The sequence below is a fragment of the Gallinula chloropus genome (assembly GCF_964237585.1).
Source record: "Gallinula chloropus genome assembly, chromosome: 17".
Classification (NCBI taxonomy): Eukaryota; Metazoa; Chordata; class Aves; order Gruiformes; family Rallidae; genus Gallinula; species Gallinula chloropus.
The window spans coordinates 15,328,436-15,356,431 of NC_140102.1; positions in this window are offsets into that span (position 1 = coordinate 15,328,436).

Genomic DNA, 27,996 nt, shown 5'->3' on the forward strand with positions numbered 1-27,996 from the left:
AAAGAAAGGCTGGAAAATGTGAATCTGGGCTGGGTAACATGAAGATCAGGGAATTAAAAAAAAAAACCAACAGAGATTTTTGATTTTGATCAGGTTTGGTGATTTTTAGAGGCTGGACTGGACCCAAGATTCATGAGTCTGGTGAAATGCTGGAGGAGAGGACCTGCAAATTATGAGTACCCAGCTGAATATGCTCTCTGTCCCCATGGATAGCATTCCTTTTCCCAGACAGGGCTGCCTTTGTCAGTCTTCCTCCTGTGTGCATTTACAGCACGAAGACTGTGTTTAACATCTGAAGACCAGGTTGGAAGTCAGCATGACAGGATCCCAGAACACATGAACTCTTGTTGGTGTCAGTGAAAAAGCTACAACCTTTTTTAGGACACGCCCCCTCCCCTCCCCGCCCCCATTCCAAGTCTGTTCCTGGTTAAATGCATTTTCCCAGTTTACAAATCTGCTGGGAAAAGGTCTTTATCACCCTGTAAACTCTGGTCCTGATGTCTGCAGCAATCCTTGTATTTCATCAAACATCAAATGCACTCACTTGCAGTTACACTGGAGCATTCATCTGGGAATACATAAGTCTATTAAGGATGGATAAATAATCAATAGGACATTACATTGTTACCAGTAGTTGGGCCATTAGCACAACAGGGGAGATTTGCTGAGACAGCTTTCCAAACCAGACCCCAGGGCGCATGTAGGGTAAATTGTCCATGACATGTTGCTTTGAACATTCCTAGCCCAAAACATGCTACTGTCTCCACAGAAAAAGAGGCTGCAGTTTATTATGCCTCCTGTGTGGTAAACCTGCTGATCTCTATACCCTTTGCACTTTGCTTTTCTCCTTGGTGCTGCATTTAATGTCCAAAGTCCCAGTTCAGAGCCAGCTGAATTAATCTGCTGAACGAACAGCCCAATGAGTCAACAGTATTGACAGTTGTGCTTGTCCTACAGGATTGCCCCTATTCAGAAAAAATATGCTGCTTGGGCTGAAGCACCCACTTATACTCCCTAAGTTTCACCTTAAAGGGTTGGTAAAGTACTTGAGCTCTGTAAGTGCCAGAGCCCAAGTGCTACCAGGAATGCAGATGCTCTGGGATGGAATCAGTGCTACTGGACTTCAAGCACAGTATAACATGGGGAAAAGGCAGGGGAGGGCTCCTCCAGCTGAAGGTCCTGAGGGCTTTAGTCAGGCAGAACATTTGATGACAGATTCTGGATGTAGAGGAAAGCTTCACAGATGGTTAGCTTTATACCTCACCTGTAACGTGACAGGCCCCTCCAGCAGTGCTGCAGCTCCTGAATTAACTCACTGGGGTAGTTAGAAACCACCTCCAGCCAACATGGGGCCACAAGAAGCTCCTCATCAAAACCAAGAGTTACAGAACATGGGGGGGGGAGGAATTAATACTTTTTAAACAAAAACTTCTTTGAAGTCAGCACTCCAACTGGGTTAATTGTGCAAGTGAAACCTACTGATGAACATGCAACCAGATAAGGAGGTTTGCATGTCAAACCAACCTGTCCAGATGCAGCAGCACATGGCAGGACTTTGCAGAGCTGGGATGGTAATGAGACATGAGTGAGAGATGGGAAAGAGGAAGTTCAGGAAAGATTTACTTATACTTGGAGGCCAAAAGGTGGGCTCATTTGAAAGACACTAACCCTACTAGAGTAGGAGGAAGGAGAGTTTTAACTAAAGATCATCTCATTTCTTGTTTGCTCTTCCAGGTTACACAAAACTTGAACAGATTAATTGCAGTGTTCAGAAATGCCAAAAAATCCAGCTTATCCTTGTAAGTCAAACAGCCAAGATTATAACTACTCATGCAGTATTTTACATTCAACCATAAGCTGTTTTTCACCAGGAGTTTCACATGGAGTATCTGTTGCTTCATCACAAACTCAGCCCCAGCTTCCCTATCTCCCTTTAATCATCAGGTGGCAGCTCACTAATTCTCTTACCCTCATGCCTGGTTTTTCCCTTTCCATCTCCTGAGCAGTAGAAACATGTTCTTGGCCAAGTTACAGCTCAGAGCAGGCTGCTGAAGAAAAGCAACCATCCTAGGGAAGGGAAACGTACATCTCCAAAAGGCATTGCCTCCTGCCTGCCTCCTCTTTACTCAGCCCTGCAGAGCTTGAGGAGGAACACATGGCTCAGCCCTGCAAGAGTTTCTTACAGGGCACAAACCAAGGGAGAACTTTGCAAAATGAATGCAAGCAGCTCACATGAAGAGAACAGTCAAAAGCAGCCGTGGACAATCCATGCTCTGACCTTTGCTGCAGTCCTCAGATGGTGTGTAAGTCAACATCATAGCCCTGGGGTCACCAACGGCTGGCAAATGTTGTCAGTGGAAAGCCTGGCTCCTTTCCCTGCTGGCATCACTGCTTGAGATTCTCCTGTCTCTTTGCTGGGGTGTGCCAGGAGCAACCCAGCACCAAGAGCTGGTGTGGCAGAGAATTAGTCCTACAGGTCTTGTTGCTATGTGCTGTAATACCTCCTCAGTCCTCGCTCCATCCTTCATCATCTGATTGTGAGTTCTGCCTATTTTTGGAGCACACAGACTAGTTGCTCAGGGCAAACTCTGCTCCTTTCTTCACATTTCTCAGCTGCCAGATGCTGCTGACACAGCCAGAGGTCCTAGCTGTAGTAATGTGGCCTTTAAACTCTAAACCAGGCTTTGCACAACAATTAATTACCTTCTAACACAAAATCAATTGGCGCCTTTATTTTGCTCTGAACAGCAGTGATGGATAAGGCAAAGTTTCATCTTCTCTGCGTTAAATAAACTTTTTGCTGGTATGTTCCTGGCAAGGGACACATCTGCACATGCTCTTTATAATCACTCTGGAGCTTGGGAAAGGTCATGGTTTGCAGCAGGTGATATCAAAGCCCTATTGGCGCTCCCCAAAATGACAAGGTCTTCAAGTTGCCAGAGCTCTTCTCTTGTTTAGGCTGAATAAATTGACCAAAAAGTTTTCTCATCTGCAGCTCAAACACTCCATAGCCTCAGGGAAAGGGGTTTCACAGACTGACCATTGTTTATAGATGTATGTTCTAAGTGTTTATACTCATAAGCATGCAGAAAAGGGATATTACGGATGTGTCACTGCACTCGTACAGCGAGGGCTGAGGGGTTTTTTGTTAAATCTAGGATTCAAACTGTTCATTCCATGGGAAGGAGGCTTCAAAGAAAGTGTTTTCAAGGAACACAACACTCAAATGATTAATTAATTGCTGTATTAATTTTAAGACAAGTATTTAAAGAAATGTAGCACTATGTTCAGGCCAGTTTGTTCCTCTGAATATGTAGATTAGTACAGATTCTCCCTCTGAGTTAAAACCACATGAAAGTTGGTTCTTTGGCAACATTTGCAGTTTCACTCTTTGGAATTGATGCTCCTGGATTTTGTATCCCCCTCCCAAGGTTTTCTTCATGTCAGAGTCTGATGACTAGCATCTAGCTGAAGTTTATGAAGACTGGTCTCTCTCTCTTTAAGGGGATGCTGCAGTTCATTAACTGCTGTGATTCTGTGCTTTCTTTGTGCCCCAGTTGAGGTCAGAGGCTCTCTGCCCACCACTGGCCACACAGGAGAGTGGCTGTATTTGTGCTGGAGTGAGCACAGATGGTCTTTTGGCTTTGCCCTCACAGAGAGCAGTGCCTGCTTAAGAGGATGCAGCAGGACCAACCTCTTCAGTATCAGGACCAGAGTTTCTCCAGAGCCCAGCAGCCCATTCCAAGGGATGCAGATACTTCAGCTTCTGCAGCTGTCAGCCCATGGGAGCAACCATTCAGCTTTTGATACATGCAGTCAGGCTGCAGCTGGGACAAGCAGGGGCACAAATGTGTGCTGAGATTGATACCAGAACTCAAGTGGTACCCATGGTGCTGCCTTCCCTCTCTTTGCTTTTATGCTATGGAAATATGAATCAGTGTCCCCAAAGTGGTGCCCCATCAGTGCTGATGCTGCAAACTGGTGCTGGAGCCCTGGGTTTGGTGCATGGAGGACCAGCAGCTGCATGCCTCTGTACCCAGCTGGCCACGAACCAAGCCTGCGTGACACCCTCACCTACAGTGCTGGGATATCACAAGAGAAATCAGGACAAGACACCTGCTTCAGGACCTTCTGTAGACTGCAGTGCAGTTGTGAGGACTCTCCTTGGGCCCATGAGCCCTGTAGCCTCCCACTTAGCACAACAACATGGTCATCCTAGAAAGTTCTCTGGTGAGCCATGTCTGAGGAATGTTAAAAACCACATACTGGAAGGTCAGCCAAGCTTAGCAGCTTGCTCCTGTTGAGCCTTGATTGCTCAGGAATAGCCCATGTATTGCAACAGAAGGAGGTGTACCTGGAAGGCACAACTGCAATTACAACAGGGGGCAGGCAAGAGAAAAGAGGTTCATCATCAGTTCACCTCCAGAAAAAGTTTTGCTCCAGCTTTACAGGCATGCAGCTGAGAGAGCACCCAGGGCTGGGTCAGGTCAGGAGGCAGCACCACTGTCTTGGTGGCAGTGACAGGAGACCCATCAGCCTCCTCCATGCATGTCATATCCCACCAGATGGGCAAACCAGGGAGATTCAGACCTGTCTGTCTCATCCTAGCAGATGGGTACGTGGAGACTTAACCTTTGCTACCTGCCCCAAGGGCCAGGTTTACCCTGTCTTAGCCAGTCTCTTTTAACAACCACACTGGCAAGGTTAGCTTCTGTGATCCTCTGCACAGTACTCAGGAGTAACAACAGTTACCCCAGAAGTCCAAGCAAAGCACAACTTTACTTAAAAGCAAGTAAGATTATAAAGCCTGCAAACAAAACCCCACTACACTATATATTTGGAGCAATGGATTACAATTAGTAGAACTGAGCAAAACTGGAAATGCTGTAAATTGAGAGAGAGAGAGAGATTGAGAAAGGAGAGAGGGATTGAGAAAGAGAGTAGAAGAGAAAAAAGTAAGAAGATATCACCACTCAGGGATGCAGAGTAGATTGTCATAAACTGTAGTCCCTGGATGGCGGGCCTGTGCCAGATGCGTGAATCTGCCTCTGGGAAGGCCCAGCTTGTCTTGCACAGACTCAGTGTTCATTTGCAGAGCTTTCTGGAAGTGAGTCAGTGGGGAATGGGGGTACCAAGAGGTCATTTGATACCCTGAGCTGGGCTGATGGAGCAAGCACCCCGTTCAGTGGCTTCACACTGGATTTTAGCATGAAGGCGCTCTGCCTCTGCAGGGCCCCACTTGTCCTGTCCCTGTTCCTTATCTGGTAAGGACAGGATCCTGTTTATCAGGGTGGCTACTGACTGAGGGGTTGCCCTTGCAAGGACAGTGTCCAGATGGTTTGTCAAATGAGGAAGTGTAATAGCCAGTTTATCAAAGCAGCTGCTTTGAGATCAAGAGTCTACAGGCCCTTCCAACCTTGGGAGGATGGAGGCCCTAGTCCAAGGCCCCACAGATGCTTGCAGGATCAAGCCCCTTGTGAGGTCCACAAAACGTTACCCTGCCTCTTCAGGTTCTGTTATCTTGCAAGACAGGTTGTTTGAGACAAACCACTCATCCCAGTTCCCACAAAATGGTATAAACCAGGGTGGTTGGTGCTGGTGAGGGACAAGTTGAGGACGCACACTAACCCCACAGCATCACATGACAGAAAGTGTGAAGGGACAGATGCTGCTTCGTGCACATGGGATTTTCAGGGAGTTTTGCTTGTGGGTCAACATCAACAAACTCCTGCTCAGATTGTTTAAAATGAGATTTTTCAAGAATTTCCAACTCAACTAAAGCTAATTGAGTTCCCACCATGTTGGCAAAAGTTGGGTTATCCCTAATACCCAACTACCACAGGACTTTCTTAAAATGAGTAGCATGCAAAGGAATTAATTTTTCTTTCCCTGGCCCCATTTTTAAGAACAGCTGAACTGTTGTACTTTTTTTTTAATGAAACTTTCACAACAAATGTATAAACACTCATCTAGAGGAAGATGGTTGGCATGGGAAACATCAGCCCAATCTATCAAAGTGTGACAAAAGCACATGCTACTGAAAATAAGAGAATCACACAGCACTAGCAGTACCAGATCCATCTGTAGCATAGCTACAGCATAGCTACAGATCCGTTAGTTATTTTTGCTGGAGACAATTTTTTCCCCCTGAAAAAATATATGTAAACAGTCAATGTAAACAGTTTTCAAAGCTGTCAAATTGCTTCAGTCACAAGGTGAAGTTTGAAAAATGCCCCCAAGATCTAAAATTTTCAAGTTTTTCTGCACAGCACATTTTTTTTCCTACAGCTCCATTCTTCCACTTCTGTTTAAAAAAATGTTATAAACCCACCCCAATGTCACACAAATGAAACATTCCCTAGCATGCTCCAGTGAAATATTCTTTTCAACCCCAAATTATGGATGTATTGGCACAAGAAATGCAAAATCCTAATTGGTTGCCCAGTTCTGGACAGGAATATATTAGGAACTGATCCTTGCCCTGAAGAGCACCTTTACTGGACTTTATTAGCTTGTGTCTGTTTGGGCACTGGAGACTATCGACACAAAGAGTGAAAGGCAATCTGAGGTTAGCTGTGCTACTTACTAAACTGAAAAAAAAGACCCTCCAAAGGAGACCCACCAGCCCCCAGAGACTCACACTGTATTCAGACAATAGTGGTGACTGCTGTTAGTCCATACTTCTTCCACTACCAACCCATTGAAGAAAGAGGGCCATTGTCTGTGGCCATTGTATTTCCAAGAGCATCCTACATGAAGCTTCCAGACTGTTTTTCTCCACATTTGCCAGAGGCTCTCTTCAGCACTCCAAAATACTATGAAGCACTCTGAGTTAATTTCTGAATTTTATTTTCTAAAACCAGAGCATTCTGATTGACTAAATAGCAATTAGCATTGGAGTTGTTTTTATTTTATATTCTGCCAGTAGAAACATTTAAGTCAATATCCATCAGATTTGTGAAAAATGAATAAAACCTGTCCCTTTCCAAGCATAATTAGACTTGGGGAATGGCATTGCTTTTATGTGTAGGTCAGTACAAATATTAGCAATTTGGCTGAGTCTTTTATTTTTTGCTTCTGAAAAAAATATCTTTTTAGCCTTAGACAGCTATGTACTCCCAAAACAATCTTCTGCTGCATTAGCACAACCGAGGCTGCAAGGACTTGAGGAATTAGAAGTAACACTGATGAAGCCAACACAAATTTGCAGAGGGCTGGATGCACCTTGGTTGTGTCGTCCCCAATGGTCACGTATGTCTCCCCTGGAGAGTTGCAGTGTTTTCCTGGGAGCAACTGCAACCTTGATCCTCAGCTAAACAGAGATGCTCTGAGCATCAACCACATCTCTGCAGAAGAATTCTTGCTGTGGCAGAAGATGCTGGTGGCTCATGCACAGGTGTGAACCACCTCCAATGGGCAGGAGTCCAAGAAAGGACAGTGGCAGAGGTGATGCCCACCATGGCTGCTTCCTCTCCCAGGGGCCTGTAACAGACAAAAGCTTTGCCTGCCCACCAGCACAACTTGTTGGTAGCATGAGACTATGGGGAGAGGAGCTGGTTTGATCAAAATCTCTTGGGTACAGTTGGAAATACTAGCTGGCTTCATTTCTATTATCCAGTTTGAATTCTGAGTGTGCTGTAAGTGGTGCTAGAAGAACTGGCATGAGAGCTCATGTTCCAGGAACATCCTCCAGAGCAGGGATGACAATCACCCCATCTCCCGAGCATCTTTCCACCAAATATTTAACAAGGCATCTTGTTTTCCTGGTGGAAACTGCTGCTTCTCCATAGGGTCAGTGGTACTACCTAGAGGTCATGGAGAGCTCAGGAGCCCATGGAAAAGGGACCTAAAGAAAAGGGTGACACCTGTGGAGAAGCAACCAGGTTGAGGCAGAGTAATGACATACCCCATGTCCTTGCTGTCTCTTGGCTGAGCACCACTGAACTTTGAAGGCAGGTGTTGTTGCACTCTCTGCCATGTACACATCTGCACTGGAGCCAAAATGTTCTCCCATCCTTAGGAAGGTGCTTGACAGAAGCTGTCCCTGAGCATGACTGATACATGTCAGTGGAGCCCAGGAGACCAGCTGACCTAGACATGCTTGCACCAAAGCACCCCTGGAGGTGAGTCCCATGCAGACAGAGCTGTGTGAAGAGTCTCAAAGGGATATCCACTGTTCCAGGGAGCTACAGCTTCTAAACTCTGAAGCCCTCTGCAAAACAAAGGTGCTGCTCACATGGGCACTCTTGTGCATCCCTTGGGGAACAGAACCAGCAAGACTGCACTGCCTGCTCTTCCCAGCCATGGGACAGCAGGTGGGGAGCAGGCACAGCAAGGAAATGGTTAAAAAAAAATGCCCATATATTGAACTGCTTTATTCCACTGCAGCTCCTGTTTTCCTTGATTAAGAGCCACGGGTCTGGTAATCACCAGTTATGTCAGTAACTCCTGCCTACAGAAAAACTTCAATTCACAGGCAAGCTGAGCCTTCTCAGCTTTGCCCTGGCGTCAGAAATAAAGATTTCCCATATTTGACAGACACAGCTCAACTCGGTCTCTCCTGCCCCAAACAGGAAACGCCAACCACACAGTGTTTCCCCCGCTGTGGCAGGTTTTTCATGTCTCAAGCTGTCCTGCACCATGTTTTGCATCAAGAATATCTGATAGGTTTCTTATGGAACCACCTGGATTTACCCAAACACGCCTTCACGTACAAGAGGCAGTTTGATTACACAACGAAGGGCACATCACTTGGCTAAATGTCACTCTTCTGGCACAAACCCAGGCGAAGGATGGGAACAGAATGTCTGGGTTTGTATCAAACCCCTTTGCCAAGAGAGAAAAGACATTAAATTCACCACCAGCGCTCTGACGCAGCAGAGAAAAGCCTCAAATTGCCCCTGACTGGCCAGAATGGGATTGCTACAGGCAGAGCACATGGGAGGCAGGCTGGGGACACTTAATCCAGTCATTGCACAGGAAGGTTTATAGGGTAATAACCCGTGGTATCGCCACGCCGGTGAAGCCAAAGTGCCTGAGAGAGCGAGCTGCTCTGCGGCGATCGCGTTACTGCTGCTGATGAATTGGAGTGAGCGCCAGGCCCAGAAACCTCACTGGTATCCTGCAGGAATGAAGATCGTCCCAGATGGTGGAGTCAGGCAGATGGAGGCAAAAAACAAAAAAAAATCAGTTGTGAATAATCTGCAAACAGACCCTCCTCAATGGGCAGCCTGCTCTTTGCAGTCAGGTCACTGTTATTGTCTTTGCTGGAGGAGGAAACACCCCCAAAAGGGTAAAATTCAGAGCAAAGATGCCACAGGCTAGCACAGATGCATGCTGGGGATGGATGTGCAGATGTTTGGGAGAAGCCCTGGTGCTGGTGCCAGCAAAGGGTTGTTCCCACACATCAGGTGAAGCCCCCAGGAGGGGAACAGGGACAAAGCGTTCTGATTTAGACAGTCAGAAAGAAGTCACATATATAACAAATAACAATGGATTCTGGTTTGCTGTGGGCCATGGCCAGAGACCAGAGTGCATGCAGCCTTCTTGCTGCTTTTCCTCTTGGGAACATGTAGCCCATAGTCCCTGGTTATTACCATCTTGCTGACTTGGATCCAATTACTTGCTCATTAGCAGTCTAGCGGCAGCCAGAACAAGGGACAGTGCTGATGAAGCCAGCAGACAGCAGAGATCTTGCTCAGACTGCAAAGGGAGACCATAAAGCTGCCACACGGATCAACTTCTCCCAATACCAGGAGCTTCAGCCTCAACAGGAGGTCCAGAGGCAGCCATGCCAGGGGATATCACATGTGTCCTCACCTCTCCTTTGCTTGCTTAGGCGTGATGCTGCTCACTGCAGCTTAGGTAATCATCTCACACCCCCACTTTATGGGAAGCATTACTAATAACTGGTATATTTAGTGGTTGCCTTCATGCCCCAAGGTACCACATCCTTCCCAGGTTTTCCATGTAGCTGTAGAGAAGCAACAGCCTAGAGCTTCTCAGAGATGGCAGATACACTGCACTGTGCCAAAATCCTATGCCTTGGGGAGATGATGTACAAAGAGGTGGTTATCAAATGAGTTTGGAAGAAAGACCAGTATTTAGGCAGGGCTGCTCCAGCACCCCATGGATGCACACAGCCTGGGGCTCCTTCTTGTACCCCATGTGCTTCTTGCCACCCTTCCCCCCAGCCACAGCAGCCAGATCCCTCCATCACATCTCAGGGCATCACATCACCCAAAACTGCAAAAGCCTTTCAGGCATGTGCTGCAGTGTCCTTCCAAGTGGCATGGCATGACAGCCTGTCAAACATCTTCTGGGGGGAAGCCCTCACATCCAGCTGAGATGAAGCACCTGTCTCAGATGTCACTGTGCAAGTGGGATTTTGTAGGTTAGGAAAACAAACAGACAAAAAAAACCCAACAACCAAGCAACCACAATGTATTTCCAAAGGGGAAAAAGGAAGGGGTGGGCTACAAATTTTTCCACCAGGGAAATCCATTTTCCCTCAGAAGCTACTGAGTTTTCGTCTTTAAAACAAAGTCCAGGCACTGAATCCCAAAGTTTTTAATTTGGAGTCTCCCTCCTTCTCCTCTGGGCCTTTTTGGCCACTCACTTGGGAGCAGGTTTATATGTCCCAATGCACAGAGAGGCCACTGTGTCAGCCACTGTGTCAACACAGTTAGAAGGAGAAGCCTGGTGGCTCCTAGAAACTGCAAATTAATCCACAAGTCATCAGCAGAGGAGACCAAGAGCACAGAGTGGTGAAATGACAATTCCCATAAGGCACAACAGCACAATATTTTATAATAACCCCCCAGTTCTTCACTCAGATATTTAAGTTTTCCAAGGAATATTCTTAAACTTCAGTTTCTTACTGGAGTTTGGCCCTTTTCTACTACCCTCCCTCACCTGTGATTTCCTGCTTTCTCTACCAGTTCTTCACAGGCTGTGCAGTCTGTCCAGGCAGATGTGACAGCCTGCCAGATGTCAGCGTGAGCATCCTGGAGCCAGTGAACAGTCGGCAGAGCCTGTCAGGTTGAGTTTGTCTGCTTGGCTTGAAGACTGCCCCAGGCATGTGCACAGGACGCCTGTTACGTGCAGCTCCTCAAATAACCACTTCCAAATTAAATATCCTCTTCTTCTTCCTGCCCTCCACGGGTGGCATCAAGGAGGGAGAGACAGGATGGCCATCCGACCAGGACCTCACTTCAGTCCACCTTGTGCCAAGGGCACAATTGAATACTGCCAAGGCAAACCCTCCTGTGCCCATCTCCTCAGGGAAAAGGGACATTGCCACAGGCTCTCTCCACTGAGTAGGCTTCCCAGCCCAACAGCTCATGAGGAGGACGGGGTAACTAATCCTCCACACACCCTGCTGCCTCTGGGAAGCTCTACACCAGGATGGAACCTAATTTTTCCCCCAAATCCTACTCTGCCTCTGACGTTGCCACCTCCACAGTATTGCAGGCTATAAACCATTCCAGGTTTTCCTCTGCGGAAGAGAAGGAGCTCCCTGACATCTGTTCTAGAGAACTGTGGGAAGCCAATTATCCTTGAAGGCAAACTGTCCGCGGATAATTGGAAATATAGACTTTTAACTGATGGAGTGTTGACTAAACTCCAGCTATTGCTTCACATGTGTCACATTGAATCTCTGAAGCTTCTTATAATGTTTAGCAGGTGCATTATCATGTCACATCCAGACAGGTGCCACGGCGCTGCACCTAATTGGAAACCTGGTTCACAGCATCCCTTCCACCGCTGCTTCTGCACCAGTGTAACTGGAGGAATTTTACTCTTTCCCCATGCCAGGCTAAAGGGAGGATGATGGGGGCTTGTAAATGGGGTGAAGGATGGAATAGACCAGCCCATGCCACAGCCCCTAGACCAGGGTCCATGCTCTGATGCTTAGCCTGGCCTGGGGAGTTGAAGGGGAAGGCTGCATTCACCTCTCCTTGATGCCTCTGCTTTGGCCATGTGCTAGAGATCTCTAGGGACTTCTAGGGACCTGCCCAGGCTGAGGCTTAGGCCCTGCTCCTTCTGCAGAGTCTGCACTGACTCCTGCCCGAGGTAGAACTTCTGTGCTTTCCAGGATGCAGGAATCTGGAGTACTGAATACCACTGATCACTAATTGCTCACCCAGCAGCCACACTCAGGTTTCAGTGCACCGTGATGCTCTGGGCAATTGGAGAGGAACATTCAGCCAAAAATGGTATAATCCTCCTGTCTGTGCCTGTGTTCCAAATGCCACAGCTCTCCCAAGCTAGGATACTGGCATTATGTGCTTTTACCCAAGAGACAACCACCTCTACAAAAATATCAGCAACAGCTCCAAGCACCATCTCCTTTCCAACATCCACTGATGGAAGCACCATATTGCTGCAGTGCAGCCCATTGAAATAATCTGTCTCCAGGATGTCCACCAGGACAAGAGGAAATCCTCCAGAGATACCTTGGGCTTTTTGTTAGCCCTTAAATGCTCTCCAATTCCTGATCAGCTTACTTCAATCAGGTCATTAGTTCTTAGTAAGAAATATATATATATATATATTATTTCTCAGGACATATCCTTGCATCCTAGCTCCTTCCTGGAGGAAATAGGAAATCCTCCAGCTTGCATCCTGTGAGAGACAACGAGCAGAAGTTATTCATCTGCATGTAGACCTGTACAGGGCTGCGTGGGTGGCTGCTTTTCCCTGCAGAGGGGCGGGAAGGGCTGCAGCGAGGTCACTGTACTGACAGTCAGAGCTTTGCTGTTCTCCTGGCAGTGTAGCCCATTTGTGTTGTTAATGAATGGCTTTGTTGGGGGAAGATAAATGCTCCAGCTTTATTGTAAAACAGAAGTAAATTTTTAATAAGGTCCAATTAGTGGCAGTTTCCAGTGGCAGCTCTGCACCTTCCCCGCAGCCTCCCAAGGAGGAGGTAGGAGCAGCAGAACGAGCCCCTTCATTAAAGCTCCTGGACTAGCAACTCCCTGCGGGGTCTTTCCTGTGAGGTAACGTTCTCTGCAGCAATCTAGAGATGTGTGTGAGTGCTCACATGTGTAAAGCTGTCCCAAGGGGAGCTGGGAGCCTGAGGACAGGAGAAGAGCATGTCTCAGGAGCGAAGGCACAGCAATGTGGTGTCCTGGTCAAGCAAGTACTGGCTGCCCAGACTCCTCCAAGCTGTCACCTTGGTGCAGTCAACCTCAAAGCCTCTGGGCTGTAGTACAAACCTCCAGAGCACACAAACCAACTGCAGTAGGTTGGTGAGGTAGAGATCCTCTACAGATGAGCCAGCTGGGTGTGGGCAATTTTTGATGCCTGCAGACAACCTGGGATTATACAGAGGTGTGCCAGAAATCTCCAGCTGTGAGAGCAAACGGTGGCTACCTTATTCTGGACAAAGTCGTATTTCAAAGCAACTGCTGAGCCAGCATCCAAGAGAAGAGAAGCACAGTGAGGAAGCCTGCACCATTTTCAAGGTGCTGTCTCAAAGTCACAAGAAGACAAGGCCTTTCCAAAGTATTTGCCATGCTCTGCTAGTGCTGGGAAAGTAGCTTTGGCAAGGGAGGGAGGAGAAACTGCAGATCCAGTGACCTCTGCCACCTGCATCTGCATTTTCTGCTTTGTGCAGGACCAGCATGGGGATGCCAGGGCAGAGATTCAGGCATCCCCGACACAGGCCAATGCCAGCTGCTTCAAAGGAGGGGCATGGAGAGGCCCCTCAGCAGGACTCACATTTTAATGAGCTTTTATTAAAGACCTTCAGCTAAACCCATGACTACACTGATTAACATGGCCTGCAGCACAGAATGACTCAGTTGGGAAGGGACATCAGGAGTCCTCTAGACCATCACCAGGCTCAGATCCTGTATCAAACGAGGCTGCTCAGGTCTTTGTCCTGCTGTGTCCTGAAAACCTCCAGAGAAGATCCCATCATCTCCTTGGATCCCTATGCCAACATTTCATTGTCTTTACACAGATTTCTTATATACAGTCAGAAGCTCCAATATTTCAGCCTTTAACCACTGTTTCTGTTCCATAATTTTGCACCAAAAACCTCAGTAAAGAGCCTTTTTCTCTCTTCTCAATACTTGCTCATTGTATGGTAAAGTTGCTATTCAGGTTCACTCTTCCTGAAACCAGGCTGAACAAGCCAGTTTCCCCAACCTCTGTTTGGGTGTCATATGTGCACCAACACTGTGACTGACACCTTTCTTGTCCTGGAAGACACTGCCTGAGACACTTCCTCTTCTGTCCTGTGGATCATAGGAGCTGAGGTTTCCCAAGAGGTCCTTGTCTCAGTCCTCTTTCACTACTGGTAGTTGTTCTCTTCCCCAAACCTTTTCTCAAAGCCCAAAGGTCTAGGAGACATTGTCAGTGGAGAAAACAAAAAAAGACATCGAGTTCCTCTGCCTTCTCTGTACCCATTGTCATTGACTCACATCCTCATCATTCAGCAGCATACCCACAATTTCCTTGTTAATTATCTTTGGTGCTAACACATTGGTAGAAACTCTTCTTATTGCCCTTGATAACATCTTCCAGTTGAGCTTTGAACTTCCTAACATCAGACCTGCATGGCAGGGCAATTTTTTTCCTACTCAGCTTCTCCACTTGAACGTCCTTTTAGCACTGGAGTTCCCTGTTCCATCAAGCTTCCTCTTAGCCTTAGTAATACTCCATTCACCACCTTTGGCTGTCAAAGCTCACCTGAGCTGCAGCTGGTAAGCTGTGACCTGGCCAGTACTCCTTCACTGGTCCCAGCTACCACCTGAGCTCCACTCAAGTATTGCTGATCTCTTGGAAATTCCTGTTTAAGCACAAGCACCTTCTGCTCGTGTTTGCTGTGGGCTCAGTGAAACTTTCCAAGATGCCCCATTATTTAAAAAAAAAAATAAATCCAACTTATATATTTTACTTTGCAAGGCTGGAACCTATTGTTCTAGGCTAGGGAAAACACCACTCATATCCCACCAGCATCCTCAGCCAGCCTTGACCTTTAGACATCACTGCTATTATTGCCACCTCTGTCCCATATTGCCACCCCAGCTGTCAAAATGCCACAAAACTCAGTGAAATCCCAAAGGCCAGCTGTTATTTCAGGACTTCCACCTGGTCCTTTCCATGCACCACTTCTCCCATCCTCCATCTACCAGCAGAACAAGTCCTCCCTGTGCAGTGGTCCCTCCGGCCACCAACCTTCACTCCCACAGTGCCTTAGTTTCCCCAGGCAGGGGGCATGCCCTGTCTTGTTAGACAGCAGAGCTACCTGCACTGAGCAGGTTTTAAGCCTCCTACAAGTGTGCCTTCTGGCTTAGTTACCTGGCCAGTTTCAGGTTTGCTGTGCTCTGTCAGCACTCAGTGGTCCCAGGGGTCTGTAGACACAGAGGGCAGCTAGAGCACCATAGGATGTCATCTGCTGAAGAGGAGCCTGGGTCCATCCCATCCCAAAAGAGGAACCAGAAGTCCAGCAGAGGAACCATAAACACCAGCAGTAACTGCACTCTATTCAAGTTTCATTTGCTAATTATCCTAGCATCCCTGAAGATGTTTAATGTCTTCCCCTTATTGCACAACAAAAACACAATATGGGTTTGCAAACCATATTCTGTGTAAATATAACAACTTTTCCAGCAGCACACTTCAAGCCAGACTCAGTCATGAACACAAACAGACCCATACCTCTCCAGGAGAGCTTCAAGGTAGTGCTGCTTCAATTACCAGAATCACTCCACTAAGCATTGCATCCCCAGCTGCAGTTATCCTTGTGTGATAGAGGACAGTGGGGAAAACACCCTCCCTCTAAATGAGGAAAACATGGTTTCTGGGGAGACTTCTTCCTGGCTGCTGCAGGTGGCCAGTGGAAGCCCAGAAGTTTATTTTTATTAAAGTGACCTTTTTTTTTCCCAATTAAAGCTGCTCCTTCTGAGCAAAGCCTTGTGCATGGTGTGGAATCTTACCTGGGCACCAGATACCTTTAATTCTTTCTTGATGGATGAGCAGCCTGTTCCCAAACTCTAAGGCAGCATTTTCTACTCCTCTGCCTTCCTTCAGCAGCTGTTGCACTGCCTGCTTCCACACAGCCAGGGGTAGATGGGAAACCAGAAGTCCTGATGCCTGTGTTTAATATATAAACCAAGCAACACAGACCCAGCTGTCTTTACACAACTACTCTGGGAAGGACTTTGCAGCTTTGGAGTATCAAAACTGCAAACACACCTTATAAAGGAGCTTGAACACCTTAAAAGGTGTGTAAAGGGTACAAGTCAATTCTTAATACTTTTTTTTTAAATATATAATCTGGTGAGGCCTCATCAGGAATATTGTGTGTCGTGCTGAGTTCCCCAGGTCAAGAAGGATAGGGAGCTCCTGGACAGGGTACAAAAAAGGGCTATGGAGATGAGAAGGGGACTAGAACATCTCTCTTATGAAGAGAGCCTGAGGGACTTGGGACTGTTTAGCCTAGAGAAGAGAAGACTGAGGGGGGGTCTTATCAATGCTGATAAATACTTGAGGGGTGGGGCAGGAGGATGGGTCAGTTTGTGTTCATGGTGCCCAGGGACAGGACAAGAGATGATGGACACAAACTGGAATAGAGGAAGTTCCACCCAACCCTGAGGAGGAACTTCTTTACTGTGAGGGTGTCCAAGCCCTGGGCCAGGCTGCTCAGAGAGGTTGGGGAGTCTCCATCTCTACAGACATTCAAACCCCATGATCCTGGGGGGTGTCCTGTGCAGCCTGCTTGAGGGGGTCCTGCTCTGGCAGGGGTTGGTCTGGATGATCTCCAGAGGTCCCTGACAACCCCAACCATTATGTGATTCTGTGTAACCTGGAACCATCCATATTATAACCATGGAAATTATTTGTAATCCCAATAACTACATACACGTTGAAGCCTTTTCCTTGGCTTCAACAATTTTCTGTGTCAGGGTTTGTCTGTTGAGTGGAAACTTTTCACAACAACATTTAATTTGAAATTTTCTAATTTATTGACTATTCAGTGTTTTTGTTTCATAAAATGATGAAAACAGTCTGCTTTTCTCTCACCCTGCTAATCAGGAACTGTAAATAAGTTATCTTTAATTGCAATGTAATTTATTCTCCTGCAGAACAAGCCCGATTAATGCCACTCTATGGGAGGTTTGAATGGTGTGAGATATCCCATTATTAAGTTAATTTCAGGCAAAGCACTGACAAGCTGAGATTCTTGAGAAGGAAACACATTTTTGTTTGACTTTGTCAGGCATGATGCAGTGACCAGACCTCGTTAGTTATGCCATCATATGGACCAGATGAGCTTGGGGCTGGTGGCACTGGGATCTTCATAACCATCCAGGGAGATGTCAGTCACCAGAGAGGAACAACAGAGGTGAAGATACTCAGCAAGTCAGGATCACAAGCAGTCTTAGAAAACTCTTCCCACTTTCCTGGACCTCTGGGGTCTGTACCTGCCTCTTCCTTTGGGAGGATAAGTCAGGGAGGAGAGTGGTTACCATGCAACTTGCCACAGAGAAAATGCTGTACTGTCCCCCAGAAGACACCAGAACTTCAGTGGTTTCCTTTAGCTCCAGTGAACTTTATTTAAAAACAATGTCAAGTACACAAAACACACAGGAAAGACTGAGTGTCCAGCAGCTCTCTCATTCCCTTCAGCAGAGTATCTGCAGTGTTAATGGATGTTGTATACTAGGACAGAGCCCCAAACACCACTTGTAGTCAAGAAATTAATTGCTTGGCTGTTGGCTGTCTATATGTTGTTATAGGAATGTTTTTACACTTGAAGCTCCCTAAAGGCCTCTATAAGTATTCTGCTCATAAATACAATTATAGCTGAGCTCTTGCTAGAAACAGCCATATATTATGGGATATTGCAGTCTCATCACCATACCAAAGTCACTGCAAAATCCAATAGATCAAAAGCAGAGAGTTATCACCTGAACACTCACCCTCACAGGAAGTTCAGCATCTGAATACTGAAGATGCAGGCATTTCTCAAAGGCTTCCCTGCAGGACTTTGCAGGTGGAACCTCCTTTTCTGGGACACTCCATATAAATGTGGGAAAACCAAGCACCTTACTTCTTGCAGCTTTACAATATCCCACTGTATCAAAGAAATTCATTGTATAATACCCTTCCTCCCAACATGCACAATATGTTCAGGTGCTCATTCTCCCCATTCCCACAGTCCCCTGCCAAATGGAACTTTCAGGCTGCTCCAAAGCCGAAAGATGCTGTTGTAGTCTTGCATGGCTGGGTACTGCTGGAGGAGGGAGGGCTCAGGGGTGTAAACACCAGCCAGCTCAAGGCCAGAGTCGCTGCTGACCAAGGCTGAGCCCATCAGCGATGGGCACAGCACCTCTGGGAGTCACAGTGAGGAGAGAAAAACCACAAGCAGCTGCCTTGTGCCCCCAGAGAAGGAGTGAGAAGATGTGAGGAGCTGTGCAGACACCAAGGCCAGGGAAGGGGGGCAGGAGGCACCCCAGGTGCTGAAGAGGAAGATGCCCCTGCAGCCCCTGGAGAAACCCATGGTGGAGCGGGTGGAGAGAGACAGAGACACAGAAATGAGAGAGAGAGAGACCCAGACCTGGAGGACTGTCTGCTGTGTGTGGGACCCCAGGGTGCAGCAGGGGAGGGGGTGAGGAATGCAACCCCCCCACCAGTAAGAAGATCTGGTCACACTTCTCATCCTCCGACTCTGGTGGCACTGGGGGTGCAGGGCAGGGGCATCAATTAGAGCGTTTTCTGTCCTTTATTCTGTGTTGAGTCTGTTCTGCCCGTGACACTGACTGCAGAATGATCTCTCCCTGTCCTTATCTCCACTCCTCAGCCTCTCAATATATGTTTTCTCCCCTGTCCAGCTGAAAAGAGGAGTGATAGAGTGACTTTGGTGGGCATCTGGCCTCCAGCCAGGGTCAAACCACCTCAGATGCATACTGGGTTTTGCAGACCAAAGCTATACCTGGAAACTAGCAGCTATATGTTAAGGGCGGTCCTCAGACAGCACAATGAAACCATCACCAGCTGTCACTCATTGCAAACAAGTCACAGAAGCTAATTTGGGAAAGTCCCTAGCCTTCTGGGATCTGGCCAGAGACTGCCTATTTCAAAGAGATAAATATCTTCCTGTGAAGATCACTGCCCTAGGTCTGCCCTGGAGAGGTGGGCTGGATAGCCATAAGCAGCTCTAAGTTTGGCCAGGAGCCTGAGGGCTAAAGATGTCTGGGTGTGATGGTCTGTGTCAGGGTTATTTCAGAGGCAGATCCAAGCATCCAGCCTAAATGAGTACCTCCGATACAGATACCTGTGTCCCTGCTCCTCAGTTCACCTCTGTGTCCTGAAGATGTTCTGTTTTCAGTGAAATTTAACTGTTTAGGAGCAGCCAAACCTTGACCAAGACACTGTGTCCTCTGTGAGTAGGAGGCAGGGCTATGCAAGTTGGTGTCTGCTGAGCCCTGGCACACACAGGGTTTAATGCTTGTGCTGGCATCTCCCAGGCCTGCAACAGAGACACCACCAATGGCACAGAGGACAAACCCCACCCTCTGGGGCAGCTGTTCAGACTCAAGTCCACTTCTCCCTTGAGATGCTTTGCCCCTGAGGATGAGCTGTAGTTAAAGGGATTAAAGCAAACAGAGGCGGCTTTGCTGCTTGCTACAGCTCATTAGGTAACTATTAGAAAACAGCTCATTAGAATTTAGAAAATGCTGCATTGCTGGTTTTCTAAAGGTTTGCTCATATGGAACAAAAACAGGCTCTAGAAGACAATGAGAAGCGTGGATGCCACGTGGCTCCCAGATAATGGAAGGGTTTTGTCATTATTCACTCTTCCAAAACGGGGAACTATTCCAGCCCTAGAGAACAGAACACTTGACTTGAAAAAACATGTCAGAAAGAAGAGTACAGGTTGCATACATCCTCTTTCCCACGTCTGTTTGGGGGCCTTGGACTCTCTGGATGCTGCAGGGAGAATCTTTCTATGATGGAAAGTAGCTGAAGGTCAGAGCACATGGATTATTCATCCTGCCTGTGCAGCCGTGCAAAGGGCCAGGCTTTGGCAGAAATCATCCTGCTGCAAACAGGGAGCCCAAGGAATGTGTGTGTCCTGGTTGCCTTTGGTCCCCATCGCTGTCACAGTCAGGTGCAAGGCTGAGCCCCATCACTCTGCCCATGCCTACTGAGAAATGCATCTCTGGACGTTTTCCTCTGTTCCTACCATCTCCCCATGCTATGCTGCACACAGGAGGCAATTCCAGCCTGTTGCAAAGAAAATGGGAACAAAAAGTTTCATAGGTGAGGTCGCCCTTCTCCAGGGAAGGATGGTGTTGAGCTGTTGACACAGCCCTGGAGACTAAAAGAAAAAGTCCCAGAAATTGAGGTTTTGTCAGGACAATTTGTCAGGAGAGGTGGGCAGGTAGGACTAACACAGGTGCCAAGTTTCTAAGAATCTTCCTGGGCCAGCCATGCTGAGACCACTCTGTGATGGGACGGTGTTCTGGTTCTGACCAGGCCAGAGTTAACCTCCCCAAGCAGTCAGCACAGGTCAGCTGAGTCAGCACAGGTCAGCTGAGGTAGCCAGGGATGTTTTCCACACCACCTGACATCACTTCCCCATAAGAGGGGCTGATTGAGGAGGGCCACTCCTGTGTGCCCCCAGGGCAGTTTGAGTGTGTGGGGTGGCTCTGTGCAGCACTCTGTAATTGTAGGGTTGGTAATTGGCTGTGTTATCATTAGGTGTGAGTGTAATTGGCTGTTAGTGTTCTCCTTTCACAGTGATTTTGTCAGTAAGCTGTCCTTATCCCAACCCACTGGGACTCTGTTTCTCCTTGGGGAGCAAGTGAGCTGCGTGTGGTGCTCATCCACTGCTTGGGGCTGAAGCACCACAGACAGTAATGCGCCTCACTCCATGCTCTCAGGAGTTGTACGTGATGGGTGCCCTTCAGAAAAGGTCTGTCTTGTTGACATGGGGACTCAGAGGGGAAGTAGTTGCAAGTGCCTGAACCATCCCCACCATCTGAGCTGGTACAAGCACTCCATCACCAGACATTGCTGTATGCAACGCAGTGCCAAGGGCTCACAGGGTGCACATGAACATCTTTAATATCATCCCAAAGGAGAGCAGCCTCCCAAACAGGGGGAAATGCTGATGCAGCAGAGTCAACAGGCTCTTGTTGATCTGCTGGGAATACGAAATGTGGTAGATGCATCCCTTCCTGGACACATCTGGCAGATGTGTTCTGTGAGTAGCAGTCCCTTTGGGCAGACCACCACAGTCATGGCCATGCTCCAAAACAAATTCAGAGCACCTGAGGACATGTTGCCACTTTTAAGATTGCACAGGCAGGGCAGGATTTATTTCCTGGAAGAGGCAGCCTGCTGCTGGTAAACCCCCAATAACCACAGAGCATGTTGGGTTCCCTCCTCAGAAACCACCATCAGACCGAAGAGTGTGATGGCATGGGGATGTTGTTCTGCATCCCCTGAGGGATAACATCATGGCTGATGGCACCTGATGGCTCCTGCTCTTCCCCAGACATCAGACCTTGTTCTCTCCCTTCATGGTTTCTTCTTGCGGTTTGCAACTTCCTCAGAACCACTTAATTGATTTATAACCCAATAATCTATCCCCTTCATTAGCTGCAGTGTACAGCCATTTATCATTCCCTGCACAATAGCTGATTTCAAGCCCATTAGTACCTGACCTGAAACAGTTATGGGCCTGCAGAATTAAACAATTCAACCTGGCTGAAGGGCAACGTCAGTGAAGGGTGAGACAGGGCTTGTGTCACCTGAACACTGAAATTTGAAGGCTGCTTTGCAAAGTCTGTGCAACAAGCATCTGGAGCTCAGCTGCAACGAGGAGTCAGGGCATGGGGAAGTGCTTTTCAATGTTTTCTGCACAAAGCAAGTGCTTCCAGACCTCAAAAAAGGAAGACTGCTCAGACTCCAAGCACATCAAGAGGGTCTAGTTGCTCTGAGAAGCCTCACTGGGACATCCATCTGTTATTTTCATTGAGAAACTGAGATTTGAAGCATAGCCCTTGCAGGTAGGCAGCAAAGATTGGCCACCTCAGATAGATAAATGCCCTCAGCCTTTCCCAAGCTGCTCTGAACTGTTCAGGAGTCATTATGGTTGCAGGGAATGCCACAGCATCTTGCAGAGCTGTGACCTGCCCCAGGGTCTTGCAGGACTTGGAGGTCCACCTTGGGCCATGGGGAGCTGTATGGGCACAGGTTCAGGTCCAGGGATGTCCCCTCAGGACTCCAGGAACCCTGAGCTGTCAGGGAGCAGCTTTTCAGACACAGGCAAGAGCCAGGGGTGACAGTGGGACAGGATTGTCACCAGCCAAGACCCCAGTCCCACAGTGCCCAAGCAAGAGGAGCAGATGCACTGGTGGTAACCAGATCCACCAGTCCAGATTGCCAGACAAATCCACAGTGATGAGGCAGGTCTGAGGTCAAGTCAGCCACATGCAAAGCCAGGCAAAGCACACCTACAACCCAGCTCAAGCAAAGGCCAACAACTCACATTTGAGCTTAAATGCATCTCATGATAAAAGCCCCAAAGGAGGTGGATCCAAACAAGTAAAGCCTGTAGTTGTGCTGGGCTGGAAGGAGCAGACAGAGCTCCTGGACATGCTGGTGCTGCCAGGAGGCAGACCCAAGCTTGCTCACTATCAGCACACATGCAGGCTGTTCAGTCTGCTCACATGGATGGCTGAGCTGTAGAAATTAGTCCAACTCTGTATTCATTCATTATTCAGTCCTTCCTTGGAAGAGGAGACAGATAGGCTTTCATGATGAATGCTGTGGATTCTAAAAATAATTTACTACAGCTAAAAATGCAAGAGCTAACTCTTCTGTCCCTGATGGGGTGTAAATTGGAGTCACTACAGGGAGGGCCAGAGTAGGCTAGGGCCCAAATAACCTCTTCTGAAGTCTGATTACCTATGTTTTGGTTCTAAGGTGCACAGATACACCCCAGCACGTGTCCAGGACTGCCCAGCAGTCCCACCACTACACCTCATGCTTTTCAGGATACAACCAAACTCATCTGGGCAGTGCTGACATGAAGACTCACACCACTGGGACGTGGCTGCTAATGCTACTTCTTGTGCAGCAGAAGAGCAGGCTCCCTCTTCACTTTAACAGCATCTGGCTGAAGGAACTGGGGTTGTTTAGCCTGGAGAAGAGGAGGCTGAGGGGAGACCTTATCACTCTCTACAGCTACCTGAGAGGAAGCTGTAGTGGGATGGGTGTTGGTCTCTTCTCCCAAGTAACTAGCAATAGGAGAAGAGGAAATGGCCTCAAGTTGCATCAAGGGAAGTTTAGATTGGAAATTAGAATTTCTTCACTGAAAGATGGCCAGGCATTGAAACAGGCTGCCCAGAGATGTGGTGGAGCCACCATCCTTGGAGATGTTCAAAAAACATGTAGACAGGGCCCTCCAGCACATGGGTTAGTGGTGGGCATTGTGGTGTTGGACAGATGGTTGGACTTGATGATCTCAGTGGTCTTTTCCAACCTTAAAAACTCCACCAGAGGCGTTCAGCATCCTCCAGGCACACTGTCCTCATCCCCCTTCCTGCCAACAGCCACTGCTTTCCCCCTCCACCAGCCTCCTGCAGGGAGGGGAGGGCCTGTGTGGCACAGTGAGTGCTACTGACCATGATGCAGAGGCTGGAGGAGCATCCTGCAAGTGCCTCCATCCTGCCTAAAGGTACCCAGGCTCTTATCCATGTGAAGAGCGAGGCAAAGCAGCGGGAACAGAGTGCAGCTACAGCAGCTGCTGAGCCCAAGGAACTGCTCTGACATTGCCACGCTGTCTTCCAGGGCGTGGAAGTGATTAGAAGTCACAAAAAGTGATTATCCTAATGACCCCAGAGCATTTGCAAGTCATTAATGCCATGCATTGATGGGTGTAGCAGCACACTAATTGCTTTCTCTGGTGTTTCTGGAACACAGCCCTGCCACCACCAGGGCTGGGGGAGATGCCCTGGAGGGGATAAATTTTTGCTTGCCTCAGAGGAGGACCCTCACCCAGGTGTTCCCTCCAGGCAGCAAAGCAGGAACAAAGCCTTCCAGCTCCCTCCCCAGGTGGGGAATCACACTCTCTCCTCCAGGAACAGAACCAAGTGACAGGGACAAGGCTGAATTCTGCTGCTGGAAGCAGAAATTCACGCGGTCCCTTACAGGGGCAGTGAGCTGAACCCCTCTAGTAAAGATATATGAAGCTTTGGTTGGATCCAGGCATCCAGGTGATCTTCCTAAGGACTGAGCAGTGCTTCAGAAGGTGAGTGTGAGAGGGAGGAAGGGAGGGCAGGGGAGAGAAGGAACAGGAGAGGGGTATATGGATACAGCTGATGTGGTGTGTTAGCTCTGCTAGTATAGAAGCCCCAGCTAAGAGTCGTCTGGTTATCAAGGTCCAATTCAAACTATCCTAATTATGTTTCCAGACTGGTTTAGGCAGTCAGGCTGCTTGAAGATGCTACCCAAAATAGTATCCTTCAATGTCCTGGAAAAAGGCTTCCCTCTCATATTCCTTTGGCCTGCAGAGAAGACAGCAAGGCCCCCAAAGTGATGACTGCCCTCAGTCCTCTGTGCCATGGAGTATTTTCTGCATCCCCAGGGCTATCCCAGAGATGGTCACTAACCTGGTGCAGGGTTTCTGAATCAAGTCTGACAAGACTAAGGGGGGACCTTATTAATGTTTATCAATATCTTAAGTATGGGATGCAGGGGGAATGGGCAGCCCCTTTTCAGTGTCTGTGGGGACAAGACAAGGGGCAATGGCTGCAAGTTGGAGCACAGGGAGTTCCACACCAATTTGGGGAAGAACTTTTCCCCAGTGAGGGTGAGGGAGGCCTGGGACAGGCTGCCCAGGGGGTGTGGAGCCTCCTTCTCTGGAGAGATTCCAGCCCCGTCTGGACGCCGACCTGTGTGACCTGTCCCAGGGACCCTGCTCTGGCAGGGGGGTTGGACCTGATGATCTCTGGATGTCCATTCCAACCCCTACAGCTCTGTGAATCTGATTTAATTCTTGATTGTTAGCAGGCTGGAGAAAATGCACCCACCTGTAGTCACCCTAAAGACATGCAAATTAACACTTTATAATTGCTATAAGAAACTATTTCTACTGCTCACAGCAGTGAGCAGTGATCCCAAAGATTCCCATACCGTGAGTTTGGGTCCTCCCTCACTCTCTCTTGGCTGTGTGACCACTGTCAACTGGGCTCAGAAGGCACCGAGAAGTAACTGAGAATCTTCCAAAACCTCCCTCATGTCCACAGGGTCTTTGCCACACACCATCTTTGCTTTCCTGCAGAGTACCTGAGGTTGCAGTGCCATTTCAGAGAGAAAACACCCATTCCATTGGGTTTGTTGGGTCAGAGCTGACCAATACGCTCCCGGGGAACATAATGTGGTGTAAAGACAAGCTGAGATTGAAGCTCCCTGGCAGGCTGCTGCCCATCAGGGCCAAACCCACCCAGGGCAGAAGATGGGGCACTTGCTATAACCATAAGTATGAAAAATGTATCTCTTCATACCACAGGAGCGACCTATGGCCCCCCAAATCAGAGAGATGGAAGGTACTAAACCTCTTTTGGAAAGCCTTGCAGCAGCACCAGAAGTGGGTCTGAGCTTGTGGTGGAGGAGCTCTCTAGTAAATGGAGCGGCTCCACAGCTGGTCCAGGACCTGACTGTCCCACCAACAGCCTGGTGTAGAACAACCATAGCAGAGATCATCACTGCCACACACCACGTGGCCAGGGCATGCCTTGGGGTTCACTTCTCTCATCTCCCTGGCCTGACTGCAGATGCTCTTCATGCAGACCATGTCTGTTCTGAGGCAGCTGGGCTTTGGGTATTTGGTTTTTTCCCTTGGTTCTGCACAGATGTTTGGTAACAAAACCCCTGGTACAGGCTGAGGATGAGGGGTGGCTGATCCACAATCACGGTGTGACCTCAGAGAGTCTCAAATCAGGTTGCAAATCTGCACCAAGACAAACCTTGCAGCGGTCACAGACTCAACAGCCAGACATCAGCCTCTTCACAGACAGTTCTTGGGGAGAGAAATACCTTGCATCTGCTCTCCTCACTGCTCACTGCATGCACCACAGGGCCAGCCAGTGCCCGTGCAGCTGAGACCTTGCTGGGGCAAGCTGGACAGCAGCACCAGCCTAGCTCTGATGGCAGTTGGGAGCTTATATACTGTGTCTTAGCACCTTGAAACTGGCAAAACGACACCCATGTCTGCCAAACGCTTCCGTAGGCACCAGGTCTTTTAGTTAGCAGTTTCTCCTAGTTAATTACTTTTGGGAAATGTTCCAGGCTCTGAATGAAAGCCATATTTTCCTAGGAGAATGAGTCACCTCTCCTACTTCCTAGCACTCATAGTGACAGTAAAGCTTAGGGTTTGTGAGAGCACATCACTTCTGCAAGAGCCAAAGCACCTGACAAAGGGTGGAGGGTGGATGCTACCTTCATCCCAGGGAAAGGAAGGGAATACTGAGGCCCACAGACTTGCTGTGTCTGCCTTGTCCAGCAAAGGCCAACACTATACCACAGCTGTAGTCACTGGGGTAGGCTCATGTCACACATGCTGAACAGGGCATCCTTGTCACACAAGATCCTCCTGGTACCTTGTGGCACTCACAGAGACACAGTTGGGCTCTGACGTGAGATACAAATCAGTGCAAACAGCAAAGACAAGAGATGGGAAGTCATACAGTAGGCAGACACAAGCCCTATCACTAGTAGAGAACTGAAACATCAAAGATGAGAAATCTGGAGCCATGTGCTGACAGGCCTTCCAGGGAACCACTCAGACATCACCTTAACCAGAAGTTTGGAACTGATAACAAAAAGGAAATACCATTACCATGGGTCTCATCAGAAAGAGAATATTATCACATACTTGAAAGCATTTGGGGGAGGGTGATAAAGTTGTTATGGGACATTTAGGGGAAAGGCCAGTGGTGGAAAAAGGGAGAGAGCAATGCAGATCTGGGAGGAACAAGTGTGGAAAAACAGAGTTGGAAGGGGGCAAAAAGGCATGGTTGCTTGCAAACGAGCTGCTGATCAGTCTTGGGCAAGACTTGCACTGCGTGAGTGTGATCTCTGCTCTGTGTGTGCAGGTGTATCAGGTATGACACTTCATGCCAGACTAGCTGGCTGAGAGGTCTGAGTGCCAGCAACTGGAGACAGAGGCTGGAGGTCTCAGGCACCCCCTGTGTACGCAGGGGGTGTGAAGTACCTCAGGGTGAGCGGTGCTGACCCCGTTTTCTGCCTGACACCACAGGGCAGCTCTGTCCCCACTTCCATGTGCGACTCCATGCCTAAGAGAAACAGCCTCCCCATGGGTACCCGACGTGTGTGGGTTGGAGGGACAAGGTGTAAGGTGCTGTGATTCTGCAGGTGCCTGCTGCAGCCACGGCATCACCCCTGTGCTTGACCCTTCTGCACAGCAATGACCAAGTGCCACTGCAGGCTGGGGGAGCCCCAGGGCTGGAGCAGCACTTGATCCCCCAGGGAGGCTGTGTGCCCGCTGCTAACAGATCACATTTGTCGTGGTTTCATGCTCCTGCCAAGCACCTCTGTGAAGCCATGCAGCAATATTGAATTCTTCACAGAACTTCTCCTCAAACTGCCTTAATCAACTGCTGTGTTAATTGCTCTGTGCATTGAATGGCCCCTCTCTAAGATCTTGTTCATTAATGAGCGTGAGCTTGCGATGCCGTTTATATTGGTATAATCGGAAAGCTATCAGGAGACTTGTGGCTGAATGACTGCAAGGCTGTGGAACAGCAAGGCTCTGATTATAGACTTCCCTGCACAGGGTGCAGCCAGCTATTCCTGCCCATGTCCTCAAGAAGCTCCAGTTCTCACATCCCCTCATCACACATCGGGTAGGATGACCTCGGTCATGTCTATGGGCAGAAACATCAGTACCTGTTCTGCCCAGAGCTGCTTGTTGCCTTACCACAGTGCCATTACTCCTCTCCCCAC